The sequence below is a fragment of the Acanthopagrus latus genome, chromosome 5 (assembly GCF_904848185.1).
Source record: "Acanthopagrus latus isolate v.2019 chromosome 5, fAcaLat1.1, whole genome shotgun sequence".
NCBI lineage: Eukaryota > Metazoa > Chordata > Actinopteri > Spariformes > Sparidae > Acanthopagrus > Acanthopagrus latus.
This window is the reverse complement of record NC_051043.1, coordinates 4,163,519-4,172,664: the sequence shown is the minus strand read 5'-3', so window position 1 is coordinate 4,172,664 and position 9,146 is coordinate 4,163,519. Positions and strand designations below refer to the sequence as shown.

At 42.7% G+C, this 9,146-nt stretch overlaps 2 long non-coding RNA genes across 4 annotated transcripts; one reads left to right on the top strand and one right to left on the bottom strand.

The window, feature by feature from the left end:
* Positions 1–733: 733 nt before the first annotated feature.
* LOC119018967 lies at positions 734–6,217 on the bottom strand. Of its 3 annotated transcripts, XR_005074901.1 has the most exons (4): positions 6,152–6,217; positions 5,965–6,033; positions 3,390–4,451; positions 734–2,472 (listed from the first exon to the last, which is right to left on the bottom strand). It is a non-coding gene; the product is annotated as an uncharacterized LOC119018967 (long non-coding RNA). The 3 variants fall into 3 exon arrangements; XR_005074902.1 differs by lacking the exon at positions 5,965–6,033 and having other exon boundaries at positions 6,152–6,216; XR_005074900.1 differs by lacking the exon at positions 6,152–6,217 and having other exon boundaries at positions 5,965–6,138.
* A 107-nt stretch (positions 6,218–6,324) lies between these two features.
* On the top strand, positions 6,325–8,926 carry LOC119018968. Its single transcript, XR_005074903.1, has 3 exons — positions 6,325–7,424; positions 7,869–8,060; positions 8,193–8,926. It is a non-coding gene; the product is annotated as an uncharacterized LOC119018968 (long non-coding RNA).
* The last annotated feature ends 220 nt before the right edge of the window (positions 8,927–9,146 follow it).

The window sequence follows — 9,146 nt, the reverse complement described above, 5'->3', positions numbered from 1 at the left end:
AGAGGCCACACTTCCTGTCTACACAAGCTGCTCTCTGGGCGAACCAGCAGAGGATTGGCAGGAAAGAAGGTTAGGGAGACAGAACTAAAAGGTAGATGAGGCAGAAAAAATGTGTGAAGAGAATATGTGTGTGAGTGAAAAAGAAAAACAGGAATGCGGTGTGTGTGGGATCCCCTTTGTAACAGGAACACCACAGGAACTGTGGTGAAGTTGCATTAAACAAGCTTGCTCCTTTCATCTTTTTCAGTAACTGCTAAGTCCTTTCCTGCATTCATCATCGATCAAACAACGGAAACAGATTTGGCTGCAGAGGAATTAGTGGCTGGATATATGTTTGTCTTTAAGACCACAAAGCTAAATTCTATTTTCATTTAGAATTCTTGCATGGATTTCCATGCTTGAAACATCTTTTTCTATTATTCTTCAGGAGTATCTTTGTGTGAGTATGGGCTCCATTTTATTTTTAGATGCACATGCTTTTAAATGTGTAATTTTTAGGAATCAGAAATAATTCAAACGTTGCTCCGAAACTACAGGGGGCAAAAGAAGAGGCATGAAGTGGCAGAGGAGTGAGAGAGTGTCAGACATCAGCAACAGGAGAAAATGGCATGTAAAGCAGCAGGGTCGATTTGACCAAACCAGTGGTGATTGTGAAAGGCAAACCATGACTGTTTTGGTGAGTTTGATTTTGATTATGTGAGTTTGAACGAAATGTGTTTTACAATATATTAACAAGCCAGTTAGGCTCAAGTTCAGTAAGAAAGATAAACTTGAATTCAGATGGTGTATGGTTGTATTTTTCTACTTGGTGGAAAGTAAAAAAGCTGCAGGCTCAGAGCATTTGAGGGGAATTATGGATTATATGTATTTTGTGTCACTGCACGGCACCTTCCCAACACCACAAGGCCACCACAAGATTTTTGAAGAAAATTCTGGCCATTTCTTACAAATTGCCCCTTTAAGACTTTGACAGCATGTTGCAGACTCTGTGCGTGGTTGCAAGCTGCCTCTTTCTCTCCCTCCGTCTTTCTCCCTGTCTTTGAGACATCTGGCTGTAAGCATCTTTAGGATTCCAACAATACCACAGCAAGGGGGGAAACCCCACAGCTGAAAAAAGCAGCCTCAGCAGTCTGTGTCTAGGCCAGCTCATATCAGCTCCAACAAGCTCTCAGTCATCTTGCAGTCTCTCTGAGGTATAGATCCAGCCCTGCCAGGAGTCATGGAGCCAGAGGAATGAGGGCTGAGGTGCCAAGAGGGAGCTTGTTTCTGTCCCAGTAAAAACCAGGGGGTCACTGGTGTGCAAGAGGGGGTGAGCCTGCCTTTGAATGGCATCTAGGCAGTTCCAGCTGCTGTGCTTCATCTCGGTAATTAGCTGTAATCAACTCTCTGAGGTCTCTGGGTGTTTTAAGACACTTTCACATGCTGGCACCACACCGGATATTCCTCATCACCATATCCCAATCACACACACACTGAGAACTACCTGGGAACTAAAGTAGTAGTGTGAAACTTCAACCCCCCTGTAAAAGCAGAGAACATGGGTCCATGTGTGCGTGTGTGAGTGATGTGTGTGTGTGGTGGTTGTTTGCAGCCAGGTCTCTGTGGGCCTCTCCAGCCTGTGGCTCTCACTCTGTTCAGGCCTCACCATGTGTTGCACACATGTTCCCAGCAGCCATGTGAATCAGTCTTTGTGCAGAGCAGCATCCCGCACAGACGTTACTGTATATCCCCTTGTTACAAACAGTGACCTGGTCTGCCTTCTCATCCGAGTAAAAGCAGCTTCTCAGCAACATGCTGGATAAGGTGGCTGTAGAAACCCTTGAGGACCAACACACTGTTGTACGCACACAATTGCCTGCATGCATACAGGACACTACAACATTTAAACTGTGCAGCAGTACGCAGCTGCCGCTCAGCAATTCAGTCACCAAGCACAACACAAGCATCCAGTGTGGCCAGTCTGCCATCCTTAAGTGTGTGGGCCAAGTTGGCACCACAGACAGGGACGACTACTGCTCTGGGCAACAGCTACTGAAAATGGAGCTGAACAATTCTATGCACCTTGCTGTAGGCTAGCTGAAAATCACATGCTGTAAGTTTGTGCACACTTTACCTTCACCAATTGTACTAAAATAAATCCATAATTCATGCAACAAAAACTCATGAAGGTCTAAATGCAGATGTTGGAAATAATATTTTTCAGTAAATGTAATTGGAAAAAAAAAAAATCTTGATGTGTTTCCTGTGTTGGTTGGCTGGGCTTAGCCTTAGAGATAGGTGGAGGAGCTTGAACGTCAAGAGGAGTTGAGGTGGTTTAAGCATCTGATTATGATTACGACGCCTCCCTTGGAGGTTTTTCTGGGCAGAGCAGACTGGAAGGAGACCCCCTGGGAATTCCACAGGATCCTCCAGGAGGGCCCAGAAAGCCTTGCTTGGGAGAGGGATGTCTGCTTAGCCTCCTCCCACTGTGGCCTGGATAAGTAGAACAAAATGGATGGATGGACTAAATTTGAGTCATAAGCAGGTCAGCAATCAGAAAACAGTTTCTTTTTATAGAATATAAATATCACAGCTCAGGGAAATTATAAGAAAATGAAAGCTGGCAGCAGTGATGGTTTGGGTCCGTAGACCTTTTGTGTACATCTGGTCATGATACATATGCATAACAAATTTTATAAATGTATGTGCATGTACCAGATATGATGTGTGTGTCAAGTTTGGGCAATGTTTAGGCCTCCAAAACTACATTTATATACACAGAAGATAAATAAAAAGTCCTCGTACTGGTCAGTGTTCGGTGCCTAAAAATAAAATGAAGGGAGTTCTTTTAATCTGAGTTTCTGAAACTTTGTCTCCTGCATTCTGGCGACTATTCGACAAAGTGAAAACAACAGAATAATGAGGTTCAACACAATGTTTATATGAAACACCTTAATTTTAGTAAAACTTTTGTACATCTGTGGATCAACAGGTGTATAGGAAAAGACCAAGGACGGATATAATCAGGACAAAAACGCCTGCACATTTATCTCAGTTGCAATCAAGAATGAAATGCAGCACAGTGCCAGAGAGAGGTTGTGATGGATAAAGGTGTGAACATTTGTCAAAAAAAGAGAACTGTGAAAAAAACTGACATTCTACAGTGTGTCAGTGTGTTCAGTTCTCAGTATTTCTGAAAGCTTCTAACTGAATTTCTTTGGCTTCTGTCATCTAGTGCGTACCTTCAAACATATGCTGTGTTTGTTTTGTAGTGTTCACAGTCAGCAGTTTTGGAAGTCATGTTTAATTGCTGCTGGTGATAACACAACTTTCCTGTAATGCTGCTTCATAATAAAAGCATAGGGTGTTTTAACTGAATTAGCAAGCCACATTATTAAATTAAGACACACCTTCCAGCAGGTACTCCTGTTGTGGTGGAAATGGAGTAAAGCCAGGCTAGCAGTGTTATAATGATGGTTTTAGCAAGGGGAGGACCCACATGCAGACACACACAGGAGGCAGGAAATAGGGGAAGCTCTATTAAACAAAGCTGAAAATACAAAAAAAACAACAAAACAAACAAACAAACAAACAAAACCAAGAAACCAAAAACGACTCACTAAGAACTAAAACAAAAGCAAAGTGCAAATCAAATGAGAAACAACAACCAGAGCATACCAGCACGGGAGCACAGAGAAGTGAACCGGTCGGACAGAGACGACAGAGCACGGGACAAAAGCGGAGAAACGTGGACAAAGATGGAGCAACGCAAACAACTCGGGCCAGGAAGACAGACAAAGACAGATGAAGACAGAGGATGAAGGACCAGCGAACTGACAAGGACCTGAGGAGAACAAAAGACTATATACACAGACACGCTAACAAGACGATCAGGAACCGGTGGAGAGAGGAGGGGAAAGGACAGGCGAGGGAATGAACGGGAAAACACGGGGAGAGAAAAAAAACACTCAGGAGGAACTGAAAAGCAAGAGTGGACACATGAGGATCCACTTCTTTTATATTAAAATTACTTTTTCAACCGTCTTAAAACCTAGTACCTGATTTCTGAGTTGGAGCTTAGTTGGATATTTGGGTCTTATTCTGATAGCTGAACATACAGTATATATATATCTCAGCTTTTAAACTTTAAAACCACCCAGTCTGACTCCTTTAAGGTCCGTGTAACTCTCTATATTTACAGCTTTGTGATGAACCTGACTAATTAGTGGCAGCTTGTTGTGACCCATGTCTATAAATAGGTTTCCTTGTGCCTCTGGCCTCCTTTTAGTCAGGACCTCTGAGTGGTCTTAGGATGTTTTTTACCAATATGAGGCAAAGGACAGCTAATGTCAAACACATGTGGAGAGGAAAAGGGTTTACAGCGAACGCAAGCAAAGATACTTTTAAGTGATAATTACTTGATTCCTACCCTGCTTCTCTCAGCGTTCGCCTTTGATCTCCTGTGAGTCAGCCTGCAAGACAAGCATGAAATTACAGGAGAGTGTAATGAGTTTAAGAGCCCCATACTTGACGGTTACATGTGTAATTAGGGTATCTCACTACCTCTGCCCCATTCCCTGTTTTATCCCTACTTCCCGTGCTCTCTCGATTAGCTGTTCTTCCAAATTTGCTTCTATCCCCTCTGTGTACGAGTGTCTGTGTGTGCACTGTGCAGCGTACATTTAAATTTTTTTTTTTTATCTACAAGAAAAACATACAGAACACTCGCAGGGGAAGAAACGTACAGTGCAATACAAACGTCGTTGTAAGTGAAAAGAAAGGGATCACATAAAAAAATCGCAAAAAAAAAAAGGAAAAGGGGGTGTAAATTAAAAAATCACAAGGCTAAGGCATAAAGGCTATACAAGAACGAACATTTAGGAGCAGCATTCAAAGAGACATTTATCAAAACAACAATTGGCTAGATACAGTATGTCATTATACATCTTCCTCTACAAACCATACAAAAGAAGGCTGTAAATGTCTCCACTTACTACAGTGGATATTGTATTTACCCATGAGAAAAATCATAATAACCAAAGTGTGCAGCGTACATGCCTCTTGACACATTTGCCACTGACTGTGGTATGACTCAGATGCCAGTTGAACAGGGCGCGACTCCCTCTGCCAACTGCACATATTTTCGAAGTCAAGATTTGCAAATGCTTCTCAGAGAGCCCTCGCTTGTAAATAGAATGAAAGTCCGTAGGAAGGAAACCCTACTCATGAGCAGTGTAGAGCTATTAACAGCGCTGAATGGGGGATTGTACTGTATGAGTATCTCTTTAACCAATCTCTGAAATGTCAGAGTGTGGTTTTGACTCTTGCTTCCAAAAAACAGAAATCACTCTCTTATTTGCACCAGTTGATCCTGTGTGCCTCCTGAGGTCGTGCTAAGCTGTGAACTCAAGAAACTTAAGAGGCTGTCCAGCGCTGCAGGGCTCAGTCTCTGGCCATGCACTCATCCTCCCCGTGCTGCATATCTCTCTCCATCCTCTGACCACTTCCTCCTGCCTTTGAAGCCCTAGCAGCATGCTGCTGCTAGACAGGATACCCCACATCCTGTGCAAGAGAGGAAGAAACCCCTCTCCAAGCCCCAGACACAAAATCTGCACACCAGCCGCCTCCAGCAACCCAGACTTCCAACAACAACAATGTTACTCTGCAGCAAAATAGACAGAGCAGTAAGAGCATTCTTATCAGACTGAAGCAGAAATACTTCATCCCAAAAAACGTTCAAAGAACAGTTAAATGTAATGTAGTGAAAATTCAGTCATTATCTACTCATCCCCCTGCTGATGGAAAGTCAGCATGTTTCACAGTCCTCAAAACATTTCTGGAACTTCCAGAGCATCCAGACTAATGCAAGTTCCCTTAAGCCCTGAATCCTGAAATTGATACAAAAGGATGTTATTTACATCCTTGACATTAAGGTTTAGCTTGTGCAACCTACTTTAACATAATCCTCTCACCCAAAAGACTTACAAGGCTGATCACCAGTCACTCATGAAATGACATATATCACTGTTCCCAAGACAGCATGACTGTTTCATCCTGGCGTGTTTTGGGAAAACATCAAGATTTGGGTTAAAATATCAATGTTACTTTACTGTGTGACTTTGTGTATGCAAAGGCAATCACATATGCTATATGTGACGTTAAAATGACTCACCTTTTAGTTTTTCTTTGTTGTACTATCAACAACAGCCAGTAGATGTCAGTTCCCAACAAATGTCTATATGGGTCAAAATGTGATGCTTTTATATAGTTGCCTTGGATACAGCACTTAGAATTAGAATCCACCTTATTCCTCTTCCCAATGATACCTTGTTTGAATTATGGATGTGAATTATGTGTGCATCCGCAGGCGCGTCCTGTCACTTAACAGGAACTGTCATGGACATGTGTTTTCAAGGTTTTTTTTTTTTTTTGCCACTTCTCCAGTTTTTTTTTGATCTGTTTAATTATGTGTCTCTTTAATTAGCCTTTCCTCTTCCCAGTGTCAGCCCCCTTTCTGTTTCTAGTGTTTTTCCTTTCATTACTCTTGCCTGTGTCTCCCCGCCTCACTCCACCTGCACCATTGGCCAATATAAGTTGGAAAGTTTGATCAGCGGTCTGTATAGAGCCTGATCAGATAGGCCGATCAGATAAATACACAAGTTGGTTTGCCTGTGCACCACTATAATGCCACTGTGACACACACACACACACACCACAGGACAGCTCACTATCTTCCCTCCTGTCGAAATCAATACAGATTTCCAACTTATTTTTTTGGTTAAACCAGGGCAACCAGCCAGATATTTGTGACCGAGGGGACAGATGCACTGGTCCCGCGGAACAATTCTGGTAACATAGTTTTCACACTGTGAGGCCTGCTAGTGATGGTAACTAGCACTGACAAAGTGCCATGGAGAGAGAGGTAACTATGGTAAGAGCATGACAAGATGCACTCCACTGTGCTCATGTGGTCAGAAGTAGTCAGTTCAGATTATAATTTCTGTTATCTTTGAACATAAGATACAATTTATTTGACTTATTCATCATTTTATTTCCTTGACATTTTAATGATGATTTTACTATTTCACTTATAACTAACAACTACAGAAGACAACAAAGTGAAGAAAACGTCGTTCCGGTTGGTGATCAATATTGGCAGATTCTGCATTCAATCATCGGTGATTGGCCCCAGAAATCCTGATCGGGGCACCCTCGCTGAAAATAAAAATTGGGAACTCAGGGCTTTCAGAGGCATGGATTATGCCAGATGAACTGTATTGAGCACTTTAAGGTTTTTTTGTTATTATTATTTATTTGTTTTTATTTTTAGGTTTTTGAAGTCTCCAGCTACCTGAGTTGTTTAGGGCAATGCTGCAACACTGTTTTGCTGTGTCTCCAGAAATGTTTTGTGGACATCCACAACCTATCCTCAAAGGTTCTGTAAGGTGAAAGTTTGCATACAAGAAAAAAAAAAGCTATATACTGTATTTATTGCACCTTAATAGAGGCTATTCAAGGAGGGAGGAGTGTTACTCACTCCCTGTCTGTTGACTCACGTCCCACGAAATGCAGCGTCTGCTGTGGTTCAAAACAAGAAGCTGGGTTGTTTCAAGCTTCAGCTTTATTTAAAGGAGACTTTATTTTCAATGTTGACATGTATTTAGATTTTACTGCTAAATTTGATGTACAGCAGCCTCACCCTTCTTCCCCGCCCAGCGTCGCAGCCACTTGGTGAGGTTGGCCGTTTAGTCCCTGATGTGGAACGGTGCCTGCTTTCCCATCCGCCTACAGTTTGAGGTCAAAGGGAGTCAACCGAAGACCTGCTCCCTCACCAAACCTTCCCTGACGCTCAACTGTCACTTGTTTTTTGTTTTGTTTTGTTTTCACAGGCATGGTGCTGTGAAAATGCATACCCAAAGTGTTCTGCTTCCAGACAGTAGGGAAGGAGCTACCGTTGCAGCCAAAATCTTCCCTGTCCAGCAGCATCGGTCTAACCTCTGTCGGCATCAATCAGCTTCCCTGCCTGCCTGACAGCTTTCAGTTGTGGAGAGCTCTGCTCTGCCAGGCAGCCATCAAATATAGTATGCTAATATAGACCTTTAAGATGCAGCACATGACACTGGCAGGGAGATAGACTGACACACGACTCCCCTCTTCAAAGTGCCAATTTGTAAGATATGGACAGTTTTACCATTTTTTTTCCCATTCCACAGGACAGCTTAGAGAGAGACGGGACATGAGTGGAGAGTAAGGGAAGACATTCAGCAAAAGGCTTGAATCCATCCTTCACAAATAGGCAGCCCTATTATCAACCAAATGTGAAGAAACAACAATGGGACATTATGTCAAAGACAGCTATGTTCTGTGTTGCAGAGATGTCTGCTGAAGTCAGCATGCTAACCAGCTAGCCCTGGCCTGTCATTTCTCTTAATGCTACATGAATTGCCCAGTTAACTCATAATAAAGAACACTTAAAGTAAACTTAACATAAACAAAATAAAACTCACCAAAATAGTCTTGGTTTGTCTTCCAACAATCATCTCTGGTTTGGTTCAAATAAATCCTCAATTCACGGAGCAAGATGTGAAAATATTCTTGCTCTACACGTCGGTTTTCACCCTCTGCTGATGTTTGACTCTGTCTCTCTCATCTGCCCCTTCATGCCTCCTCTGTCTCCTGCCGTGCTTTCTCATTCGAGGTCATAGTCCTGGTCAGGGCCATGGTAAATCACCTCTGTACTGTATCACCTGTTCTTCAAACTGGCATCAAAGCTCCCACATATTGCCCCTATGATCCGAGGCTAAGAGGGTCACTTTGCTCCAAGGCTAACTGAGCTTTGAATTCTGTCCATTTCTTACAAATGACACTTCTGATGACAAAGCTGGGAGATGAACAGGCCCACTCACCTTTATTCACTTAGATAGAACAGACCAAGATCAAGTGCTTTTGTTTGCCATGTCTATTTATATCTACCTTTTTATATTCTTTGTGTGTGTGTGTGTGTGTGTGTGTGTGTGTGTGTGTGTGTGTGTGTGTGTGTGTGTGTGTGTTGTTCTTCCTTTGAGCAAGGCAGCCGATATCAGTCTGTGAGCCTCTGTTTGCTGCCAGAGGCCTCTCTCTGTGTGAATGAATCTGTGGCCCAGGGCTCATAAAGTTCACTCATAACC